This window comes from Bacillus rossius, chromosome 2, assembly GCF_032445375.1.
Source record: "Bacillus rossius redtenbacheri isolate Brsri chromosome 2, Brsri_v3, whole genome shotgun sequence".
Classification (NCBI taxonomy): Eukaryota; Metazoa; Arthropoda; class Insecta; order Phasmatodea; family Bacillidae; genus Bacillus; species Bacillus rossius.
The window spans coordinates 88159241-88172454 of NC_086331.1; the positions used below are offsets into that span (position 1 = coordinate 88159241).

General features: G+C 34.6%; 1 protein-coding gene across 25 annotated transcripts in view; it reads right to left on the minus strand.

The window, feature by feature from the left end:
* The window catches only part of LOC134529441 (uncharacterized), a 631226-nt gene that overhangs the window by 60099 nt on the left and 557913 nt on the right, over positions 1 to 13214 (minus strand). For 5 of the 25 annotated variants that reach the window (XR_010074589.1, XR_010074587.1, XR_010074588.1 and 2 more), the window contains one exon: positions 8356 to 9269. The exons of the other annotated variants lie outside the window; for them this stretch is intronic. The gene's annotated coding sequence lies outside the window, so the exon portion shown is untranslated. Of the gene's footprint in view, positions 1 to 8355; positions 9270 to 13214 lie in introns of those variants that run through there. 25 annotated transcript variants of the gene reach the window in all.

Below are 13214 nucleotides of genomic sequence, written 5' to 3' on the forward strand. Positions count from 1 at the left end.
AAACATATAGAGATAATTGTTAATATGTATTTTAAAATTCCTCAAGGTAATATTTTAGTAATGCCATAAAAGTATAACTTGTAACGTGTGTGGAAAATTTATAGTATTAAGTGTTTTGTGAATTTTAAAAATATGGGCAGTTATTAAAATAATGGCCAGTTATTTTAATAACTGCCCATCTGCACTTCAAAGTATGAGCTAAATTATATAAAATGTGTCATTCATTAAGGCAGTAGATATTTCTCCATAATTATCCAAATAAATAAATCTGCTTGAATCAAATTATGTATAGTTACATCTGCAACCACAACAAAATATTATTTTCTTTTGAACGAAAAAATTACAATACCACTGTTAAAATTATGCCATAATTTTGATAGTGGTAATAATTTTTTAGTCGGTCTTTGCAATTGGAATAGTGAATGACTAAAGACAGAATTTTACGCTCAATAACTGGTAACACTAGCCATCTAATTAACCAGTTATTCAATTGGAACCATAAATGCCATAACTGGTATTAGAAAATAACCATTTCGCTCATCCCGAGCTGCTTTCTGCATTTAAAGCTGCCAAGCAACATTAAAGATTCAGGAAGCGAATTATAGCGGTCAGTGCAAAAAGTGTGTGTGTGTGTGCGAGATTCGCATCAAAATATTTTGGTGTTTGGAAAATTGAACATTTTATTTATCAGTTTATTTATCATCCTTGGCATTATTTATGAGAATTCTATCTTAAATTGTGTGTCCTAGTTTCGTATACTAAATTTATTTGCAACATCAACAACACGAGAACACATGAATTTGCTCATTACTGAGGTTAGATGTTTATACATCACTAGAGAGTACTGAAAGACGTGCTCACTTTTTTTTAAATATAACCGAGATGTCTTCCACCACAGCAAGACTATCTGACACCGAAAGGCAAACAGTCAGCACCTGATATACTTTAATAATTCGCATACACTCTTCACTTCTTTCTTCAAGATGTATTATGCCACTACTAGGCTACCAGACACCCAGAGGGAAGCAGGAAACATGTACTAGATGAATCACACGACCCCCTCCTAAGTTACACATTATATGTCACATTGGAAAATGTGGAGGGGGAAATGGGAGGAAGAGGGATACTTAAACCCCCCAAAAGTAGGAGAAACATATGTCTTTTAAATGAATATAACATACAATTGTTGACACAGTCCTTTTATATCATCACTCTCGTACCATAATTATTCCCTTCGCACTCCTTCCATGTGCCACCTCATAGGATAATTTTTAACCCCAACCATGTGTATCATAATTTTTCCCTAGCACACATACTACATACCACAATTTTCCCTAATCCACTTTCAGCATACTACACTTTCATCCCTCGCATAATATAATTATGGTATGTACACCATAATCGTCAGGCATTCAGAAACCCTAGGGTTAGAAGCCCATGCTCCCCCTACTTAGTTTAATTACAGCTGCTAAGTATTTTGTAAACTAATGAAACATTTCCATAATTTTGTTTTAAGAAACACTTCACTTCTTTAAAACTTTTGTTTTAGATTAGCTATGAATATAATACAATCCACAGTGACAAAAACCATTTAAATTTGTTTACAATGATAAAAAATATTTAAATAAAATATAAAAATACAGGTAAATCACAAATAAATGGGGCTCCTAGAAATGGGTTTACATTGTGGACTTGGAGCCAGTCGCGATCTTAAAGACATCACAGCTGTGCCTAGTGCAGGAATAAACGTTCACAGTTTTTGGTCTCATGTGAAAAAGGGCTTTGAATCACGGACAGCGCAGCGGCTCGCTGCGGTACATTCAACTCGTCACTATTGAGTTCCCAACGAACCAAACTCCACAACAAATTTATGTTATGTTTCGTACGGCACATGACATCTGTGTCTCAGTTGTTAATTTAAGTCGCTATAATATATATGGCAGGCAACAACTAATACATCACTAGTGTTTTAAAGCTTTGTTAAATGATTTAGTTCAGTTTTCGTTATCGAAGGCTATTTTTCCCCCTAATTAACCTAGGAAGGTAATGTAAGGGTATGAAATGTGCATTAAGGTTCACATAACAAATGAAGTTTACTTAGTGTTTTTGGACATAGCTGTTTCCTCACAAACATCATGTATGTTTTCAGTTCCACGTGCTCGCGTAAAAGCACAATGGAGATGACTTTCAGAACTGCTCTCTTGAAAACTACCCCTTAGTTGGTATGTTATGTTTATTTTATTGTTTTATTGTTTATATGTTAATTTTTATTGTTGTCACGTAAATTTTTTTAACTTTTTAGCATTTTAAGCCCTATTATCAGAACTGTTACAAAGACTTCTCAGAGTGCAGGGTCACATTCAAAGAGTTTTTTTATAATTTATAATGAAAAATTTGCAAGATCTTATTGTATGTTTGGAAAAAAAATTGAATTTGTGAACTTTTTGTGTTTTTCCATACAGGTACTTAAACAATGACTCATATCACTGAAATTTCAGACTTTTCTACAATATAATTTTAAATGGTGTAAATCCAGCCTCTGCTCTTAGAATATTAGATTTAGCTTTTCGATATATCAAATAACCAATTGACCACACAATTTTTTTTGAGATTTGGTTTCTAATGCATATAGCATTTTAGTATTTATTATTAAAGCTACATAAACCAGTGGTAAATAAATATAAATTTATAGTATTTTGAGTTCTGTCAAATGGTTAAGTCTATGTTTTGAAACATAGTAAGTAGGGGGTCCAGAAAATAGTGTTGCAAATTAAGAATTTTGCTGACTTGAGTCTGCCTCAAAAAATTATAAAATGAATGTTTCAGAGGTTAATTTTGTAGCTATTTCAGACGCTGCAAATTATTCCGAATGTACCAAATGTACCTACCCAAAGAGTGAAATATTAAAATGACAATTCTTACACTGGACTTTATTAAGTGTGATAGGGAAAACGCTAATAAAAATTTTATTTACGGTGGTTTTTATTTCAAATGATAAAGATAAACATGGTTTGCTTTAATTTCTTATTTATTGTATTGTTTTACGATTAAAATAAGTTGTACGCATCAAATTTGGAGCATATATGATATGGCTTTAAGTTTCTGCTTGCGTATATTTCTTGCTGACCAGTGGTGAGTTTTGCTTGGCTCCAAATTTATAAACGTGATAAATGAATATATTTTTTTTTTATACTTCAATTCTAAAACAAAAATTCCTTTTAAGTTTATACATGGATCTGAACAACAGAGAAGAATTTAAAATTTAATGCTGTATATAATTCACTATTGGTTGAATGGTTCGGATGTTAATATGCAGACAAAAAAATTATATACATACTACAAGTTCAAATCTTAACATCAGCAGTTTTGTTTCCGTGCAATAAATTGATCTTTCCAAAAAATTTAATAGAAATTTAAAAACGTTTTTATTCAGATTAGCAATGTATGAATATTTGTAAACGATTTGTCACCCATAAATGTACATAACTGCAGAAAATATGTTTATAGTTTAAAAAATAATAATACAATTTTGCTATTAAAACTATTAAAACACGGGGTTATTTTTATAATTAATAAACCTATTTTTCGCGAAACAAATCATTCCTCACATGGTTAAATTGTGTTTCTTCTTACCTGTAAGAAGGTAAATTTGCATTTTGAAACAATGATTGTCACTTTAAAAGTTTTGGTGAAAATAACTATTTTTAAATACTAAAATACTAAATACTAAAATTGCACAAGTAGAGTGTAATTTATTAAAAAAATTTCGACAATGGTTGAGAAGAATCTATAACATCAAATTCTACAATTCTCGCATATAATTGTTACATTGTAATTAATATTAAAATGTTTTATTTTGAAACATTTCATGAAAAGTTGTAGATATAAGATAAATAAAAAAGACGAAAAATAAATATTAGTAAAAAGTATAATTGAAATAAGCAATGTTAATGAAAGAGTAGCCTGGTAAATGTATTATATTCAACAAAAAAATTAAAAACTAGTCAAATATGGTATAGTTGTTGACTCTGTAATGTAAGAATGAAGTAAAATGCAAGTGTTTGACAAAAACAAAGATTAATTTGAATAATATAAAACAATTTCTTAATATAAAATCTGAAAGTAACTCGTTTAGTAGAACCGTTACAATAAGGTTTTAACCAAAATAAGGCAATTTATATCTTACTTAGGACTGTAACCAAGACCCCGTCACACTAAGTTGCCCCTACAACCAATTGCATCATGGAGGTCCAATGCTTATATTGTAATTCGTGGCTTAAGAAAGTTCTATCTACCTAATTGCAAACCAACATTTCACAATATTTGTTTTTATTGAAACATTTTTGGAATGACTTTTTAAACAGTGAGCATGTTAACAGCTATTGTTCCCATATTTTATTATCATAACTATTTTAATTAATCAACAGTTTGATCTGATGATGTATGTATGTAAGTGAATTGGAGAAACCTGGTAAACCACATCTCATTGCGGCTAGAGTCATTAATTTGATTGTATTAAAATTTTTGTTGTAGTTTCATCTACATATTTCTTTAGTAAAATATATTCCATTTTATTATTTTTATGCAGCAAGCACAGTTTATTAGATGGTTTTATTCCTACAAGTTATAAATTCAGTCTTCAGTCATTTCTCTTAGCAGCCTTGTTCCTTGGTTGCCACAAAAAAAACTAAACGATAAAAGTCACTTTTAGAACGAAAAAAGAAGTTCTACATTGAAGGAGCGTTCGTGTATGTGAGGTCTCCGAATCCTCGGAGCCCTGCACGAGCAACAAGAAGATTTGTACCTACCACGCCATAGATTTATCTTTAAAAGTTTTAAGGAATTGGGGAGATCTGAATTTACCTATGTCAGATTCAGGGAGTCTGTTCAAACCCGGTGTTTTCTGCCGCTTCAGTCGAAACCATACTATAGTGCTTCGAGATGACGACTAAGATGAGCAGTTACTACGAGTCCGACGCTGGTGAGAACGTTCCTGTCAATAGAATTTTGCAGCTTCCACGGAATCCGCTGAATTCCGGTTCATGAGGCAGAAGCTTTGAGTCGTAATCTTTAGACATTTATTTTTAGCTATCCTGCTGCTGTTCTAAGTTGGGAACCAATCCAGAGGTCCTGGAGACGACGATCTGCAAACCTACCGACTAAATTTTAACTAGCTAACAACTCTTGAGTTTGTGTCATAAGCCCTACCACTAGAAACATATAACATCAATTACATTGAAGGACATTAAGTAAAAGAGGCTCTTAGTGTAGATACTGGGTTGTCTCTAGCTTCACGATCAATAATTTTCGGTAATATAACTTAGTAGTATAGGATAGCCGATTCAGCCACAGGCTGTGGGCTGAGGATGAAGGATGGAATCGGCCATCTTGGATTGTGATGTCATGGTGGCAACAATGGATGACCTTGACCTTGTCATTTTACCTTGAACTTTGACCTTACATTACCCTGGCGGCCATAATAGATCCGCCATCTTGCTTCCACCATCTTAGATCCGCCATTTTGGATCTGCCATCTTGGATTACGCTATTTTGTTTTGTTATAGTTTTTCTAGAATATTCCAACATTTTAAATTATGACACAATTGCAATTTTTTCTATGGCCACCATCTTGAAAATCCGCAAATTTTATGCTAGAAAATCGGGGGAAAAAAATTAAAATTAAAAAAAGTATTTAATAAAAGTATAATAAAAATTCTGGAATCTTGAATTCTAGAAACATTGCATGTTTCACCTGAAGTCTTGGATGTGTATGACGTCATTGTAAATTTAGTTATGGCCACCATCTGGAATAGTAGAAGGTTGGAAATTTTGCTATGGCTGCAATCTTGAAAATCTGTAATTAAAATCAGATAAATTTTAAAAATAAAATTAATATAATTTTAATAAAATATTATTTAAAAACCCACTTAAATCACAGAGTCCTCTGTTTTAACCTGGCGAAAATGATTAGATTAAAAATGACGACAGATCATTTCTTCATGGAAGCCACCAGCAGACTGAACACCCACCACTAATGCCAAGGTATATATATATATATATATATCAGCAGCTACTATAACATGACCACCATCTTGTTTTCGCCTACTGGAAGCCACCTTTTTGTTTTCGTCTGCTAGAGTGTGCTGCCACAATATTAGTTTAATTTTCACACGATAGAGTGCAGTAATTATTTATTATAACTGTGGCAACCACCATCTTGAAATTTGGATGCCATATTGGAAATTCGCAATTATTTAGCTATAAATTCGGGAAAAATATATTCATAAACTAATCTGTAATTAATATATCTACTGATTAATTCGAACGATCCATATCATTTGTTAGATAATGTATCGATGCAAAAACCAGGTCATGATCAATTCCAGACGTATAGTCTAGACATTTCCGGACCACAAGACCCTTTTCGTCTATTTCTAATATAAACATTTTTCAAGCAGTCAAGAAAAAGTCTTCTAAGAGTCAGACCTAAAGTATCCATAAAATCAATTACAAGCAATTAGACCAATGGAACATGTTTTAAGCTTACTAAAGGAACAAGAATTCTTGAAAAATGTTTTATCAAGACCAAGAGGATATTTAAACCAGTAAATATTCAGAGCTACTACAGACTCGAGTGTACACATTTTACGAAACGACACACACTCGACAAAAGAAAAGAACATGCAGTATACATATTAGACACACAGTACACACGTACAGAACAAACACAGTACGCACAGTACATGAAAATAAACACACAATGCACACACAGTACACCCACTGGACTAACAGTGCACACATTGGACACAGTACACACACAGGACACTCAATGAGCACACTGTACACACAATGAACAAACCGTATACACAAACAATGAACACACAGTACACCCATGCAATGGACTTACAGTACACATACTGGACACACACTGAACACAGTATCACACACAGGACATTAAATGAACATACACACACAATACACACACAGGGCATACAATGGACACGCAATGGACACACAAGAAAGACAATGAACACACAAGCATTTGTCTAAAAGGAAGCACATTTGGACGAAAATTCAACATAGAGTGATACGATCTCATCAGTAGGATACGATATACAGGCATGACTCAACAATAACGAAAAGGCCGTACATTTTCACAATAATTCAACTAAGTAGAATGCGATCGCCAATTTACGATAGGATATAATGCCTCCAGCAGTCTGTGCTGCAACAGTATTTCTGCTCCAAACGTCATTTGCTCCAACAGTTATTGGCTCCTACAGTCTTTCGCTTCAAAAGTCAATGACTCCAAAAAGTATCTGGCTCCAAAAAGTATTTTGCTCCAACAGTCTTTCGCTTCAAAAGTCAATGGCTCCAAAAGTTTTTGGCTCCAAAAACTATTTGTATCCAGCTGTCTTCGGCTCCAGCTGTTTTAAGCCTAGCTGATATTTGACTATGGGACTAGGACGCTTCGAAAATACGAGACTATATGACAACAATACTACACGGCTAAAACTGGCTACGGGGCTACAAGCCTGCGTGCCTACAAGTCTACGAGGCTATGAGATTACATGGCTCTAACTGTCTTGGAATCCATTCAGCTGCGAGAGTTAATTTATCTCATGCAAAAGAACTTGTTGCAAGTAGTCTCGATGCTGCCAACAGATGTCGCCACGTGTTGTGTTGAGGTAAAAATTATTATTTTTGTATGAAATGTGGGATGCTCACTAACTGTCGTAAGAGAAGAAAGGCTTCTCTAGAAATCAAGGAGAAGGAAGTTCGTCTTCCATGAAAGTGCTTCTCAACTGTCTCAAAGCATATTATTTGACTGAATAATGGATTATTTTTTTATTGAATTTTACCTGATAAAATATTTTAGTGATAAATTGGTAGCAGAAATTCACAAATTGAATGATGGGTCCAAAATGTTGGATCCAAAATGGCCGCCGGCGTCAAGGTCAAGGTCAAATGTCAGATTCAATTTTAAAGTCAAGGGTATACAAGATGGCCGGGTTGATGTCACAATCCAAGATGGCTGATCCCATCCTCCATCCTCAGCCTGCAGCCAGGCGTCGGACCGGTTATCCTATACTGCTTAATTTATTTCAAAGAAAGTATTCGTATTGATATTTAGCCTATGGATATATTACAAAAACTTTGTATAATTTTATTGTCGTATTTGTGCAACAAAGTAATAGTACCAAAATACATGTTATTTTGTAAAACCTCTTGATATTTATTTATAAAATTAAAAGCAATTGTAACATATATTGAACCAAGTAGAATAAATGTTTTGGTAACATTTTACCTGTTCGTTTTGTTGGGATGAAGTAGATACACACTTCCACACAAGTATAATGCTGAACCTTATTACTATTTTTATTTTATCACACAAACACCACTTGATATCTATTATATGCTATAGTTCGTTGCCTCTCAAGCTATTCGCTAAGGGGGCGTGCTGGTTAGACTGCAGGGCAAAAATCTCAAAGATAAAATTCATTCGTTGGTAACTTGTGAAAATTATATCTCAAACCAGCGCCACTATATACGTGTGATAACTTAATATACATTTTATTTAAATAGGAATAGTTGGAGGTTTATATACTGTTACTTACCGAAAAAAGTTACACTGTTCAAGGACTTAATATAAGTTTAAACTATTTCTATACAATCTCAAAATTACACTTTTTCCTATGTTATTTTGATGCTGTGGGTGGTTAATTGTACGCTATTGCTGATTACGTAATTTTTATAAAGTAGATTTAAAGTGGAACAAAAAAATCTTTGTTGAGAATGCATTTAAAAGTCTAAATTTCAAATTTAAATTACAATTTAGTAAGTAAAAGATTCAAACAAAGTACAATTTTAAAGGGGGACAAACGGTTAAAAATTCTCAAATATTTAAGGGCTATTTTAAAGCAGAATAAAAATGAGATATATTTTGTATTTTAAACATTTCTGAAGCGATTCATAGTTGGCATGTTATTGCAGTACTTCTTATTTAGAACCAATGGTGGCTGGTATCTTAACTTTCACAAAATATACAAAACGAAAACAAATCTAGAATTTTAAGAACTCCTCCATATAAAATTTAACTGAAATCATTTCGATATATACATACATATACACACATATACACACACACACATTTAGACAGGTCTCATTAACATATACTCCTTAGGAAATACACGTTTAAAAAAGAGCATTTTTTGAGACAGCAGTTCCGAAAGCCATTTCCATTATGCATGTGCGAGAGCGCGCGGAACCTGAAACATACAAGACGATTGTGATGAAACGACTGTGTCTACCAAAGTTTAGGAAAAGTCGATTTGATACTTGATCATTAATGCACATCCTTTTTTCTTACATTAACTACCAAGGTAATTAGTAAATTGAACTAAATAAGACAAAAATTAAAAATAATAATTGCGATATCTTATATTTGTTCCTCTATTATCTATGGAGACAAAATAACTAAATAAATAAACAATTGCAGGCTATTTAACCTAAGAAACCAAACATAAACCATGGTTTGTTCTTTACTTGTCAGTGACGAGATTATTTTGCCGTGGCATAATGCTTCGCTGGTTTCTCGTGCGAGAACAAAAGTGGAGCGTATTTATACCCAGTATTTATAGTTTCCTTAGCCACATCTGTGTCGTCATTGCCACTAGGATGTCATGGCCACCAGTTTGGATTCCCCTTAACGTATTTGTGACATCATGACCACCACAAAGAACATTTGACCTTTGACTTTGATCAAGGCCATCAACTTGAATTTACCCTTATGGATTTAACAACAATAAAATTTAATAAAAAAATATAATAAAACACTGACATAATGTAATTAGAAAATCCCGGTAAAAATACCAGACCAGAGCAAAAACCAATTATAAACAAAAAATTAAAAATTATAAAATACTGCTTTAAAAGTAGTCAATAACAAAAGCACCCACGTTAACGACTTCGAAGTATTTGGTTCTAACACAGTGATTCACTTATGAAAAATTTAATAGAGTAACGATCCTTCACACTTTGTCCTCCAGCAGACTATCACTAATACCTAGACATATTTTTCCTGTCAATGTTTATCATCATTGCCTTATTGGTCGCTATATTGAATTAATTTCCATCTTATAGAGCATGCTAATGCCGATCGCCATCTTACTTTACTTCTATCCACTATAGCGTGCTAGTTTCTATCACCAGATTGTCAGACGATTTAAAATCTTGGCTGCCATCTGGAAAATCCATAAATATCAGCAAAAAAATAAAAATTTTAAAAATATATTTATTAAAGAAGGTATTACTACTAAATGATTATTGTCCTTGGTGCAATCTCTGGCAAGTGCAAACATATAATTTAGTCTTTAAAGATACTTGTTGAAATTATTTCATTAAATATTAAATTACTTATTTAATATTGACTTATGCCATTAAAGTCTAGTTCAAGAATTACCTATAGGTGACATTACATACTTCTTCATTAAAGACACAACTAATAAAAATGAAACATTAAAAAAAATTAATACGTAAATTAAACTGTATTAGAAAAGCAAACAAGTAGAGAGAGCATAGGCATTCTGGATCCACAAAAGATTTGCAAATTAGGTAATTATCACTGTCAACCCCCTCCCCTTCCCTCCTCCCATCAAGCTCCATTCATTTTGTTCTATTGTTCTCTCCTCGGGTAGTTCCCCTTCCTCCCTCCCACTCTCCCCTTCCCCACTCCCCAGGGGGGCTAAGCCAATTAATGATAATTTTTTCTGTTGAATTATTAGTGTAAGTGGTAGGTGTACGCCTCCCTCCTCCCCTCTTAACAATTTATTCACACCCCTCCTTCACCCTCTTACCCCACCCCTCCCCAACCCTCCATTCCTCAAATTATTATTTTTTTTTAATTTCCTGCTAAACTTAGTCAAGAATTTGGGAGGTAGGTAGCGCCACAGTCGCTGGGTTATATATTTTTATTTTGTAAAAATCTGAATGCAGTGGCTGGGACTCAATTAACGATAATTCCTGTGATATTGAGGTTTGGAGGCCAGCACTTTATCCACTCGACCTCCGACTCAATTAACGAGTAGAGAAGTATATAAGGTATATAAAAGTAGAAAAGGAGGGGGTAGTTTAAATTTTAAAGTGTAGGGAAATTATTGATGAGAGTAAAGAAATTAATCGTGAGGACGAGAAGAATGTGAAGGCAAAACGACATCCACAAGTAGTGTTCCGTTTCACGTGCCCAAAACTTTATTCCCCCCTCCTTTATTCCTCCTCTATCCAATCCCTTTTCCCTCCCCATACGATACATACGTCAATTTCCGGCTTCTGTATTCAAACGCCCTAGGAATCTTTCTCTTGGACCACCTCTGAGACGAGCCCCTATACAAACTTCGCACATAACTCACACAGGAGCCAACATTTACGTTCACACCAACAAAATCACATCGTTAATAAATGCGGGTGCTCGCTCTCAAAGCCGTTCCACACAACCACCCCCTTCATTTATGTAACAATAGAAGCTGGGGAGGAACAATTACCGGCCCTCCCTGCTCACAAAACGAAGCACACCTGTCCATCACTCCTAAGACAGAGTCTGCTCGAATCCACATAGCTTAGTACCAACATTGTTTCAAAATAAAAAATATATTACATTTTAATATAAAAAATATACCGATTCGATATACAACTTCCACTTACTGACATACCCAACACTTCAGCAACAAAATTACCATATACCACTCACATATAAAAATAAAAGTTAAAAATATGCGAAATGACATTCTCAAACATGCAGCAAACTCGATAATATTACAAAAAAAAATACATTTATAACGATCAGAACGACAAAGCTAGTTATGGTGTCAAAAAAATTATATACAGAATGTCCCAAAAGTAGTGTACCCATTTGAAACTCAAATAAACCGGGAACCATAGTAGTTATAATTGATTTGTTTATTGCAGATTGTTGCTGTGATATTGGAGATTTATCATGAATAGGTGGAGCCCGAAAGAACGTGCGTCCATAGTTGAACTTTACTTCACGCATAGGCATAGTGTTGTGCAAGCCCAGCGGGCGTACAAACGAAAATTTAATGTTCCCGCCGCACCATCAAAACACGTCCTAAGAAGATGCATTCAACATTTCCGAGATAATGGAAATGTTGCTGATAGACCTAGAAGTGGACGTCCAAGATAGGCGCGAAACGCAGCCAATATTGACAATGCCCGCACATTAGTGATAAACAGTCCCAAAGAATCGCTTCGTCGTCGTTCTCAAGAACTTGGCATATCGAAATCTTCGTTACACAGAATCTTAACTGCTGACTTACACACATACCCATACAAAATTCAAATTGTCCAACGATTATTGCCTACCGACCTGCCCAGAAGACTGCAGTTTGCGAATGAATTTCTTCAACTGGCAGAAGAACCCAATTTCCACACGAAACTTCTCATGAGTGACGAAGCCCATTTTCACCTGAGTGGCTTTGTCAATAAACAGAACTGCCGCATTTGGGCAACTGAACAACCGGAAATGATTCATAAAAGACCCCTCCATGAGCAACGTGTTACAGTGTGGTGCGGGATAATGGGACATCGTGTTTTCGGCCCTTTCTTTTTTGAAAACGTTGACGGGGTGGCCGTCACTGTGAATGGTGAACGCTACCGTGACATGTTGATCACATTTTTCAGACCATTATTGGCTATGGAAAATGACGAGGTCTGGTTTCAGCAAGAAGGTGCAACCTGCCATACCACTCGGCTGACCATGACACTTCTTCAGGAGATGTTTCCAGGTCGGGTCATGTCCCGTAATGGAGACATTAACTGGCCGCCGAGGTCACCGGATCTCACCGCCCCCGATTTCTTTCTGTGGGGTTTTCTCAAGGACAGTGTCTACAGAAATAAACCACGGACACTTGCTACCCTCAAAGACAACATTCGCATGGCAATCTTCGACATTTCCCAAGAAATCTTGGAGAAGGTCATGCAACATGTAGTGCTAAGGATTCGTCACTGCCAAGATGTGAATGGTGGGCATATGCCCAATATTGTTTTTCATGAATAAACTTCTGACTATAAGCTGCAAAGTGATATAAACATTTCCGTTTTAACTGCATTATTAACTATACTATCTGTATTTTAAATGGGTACACTACTTTTGGGACATCCTGTACATGAACAAAAATGCCGATTTTCACACAAGCATT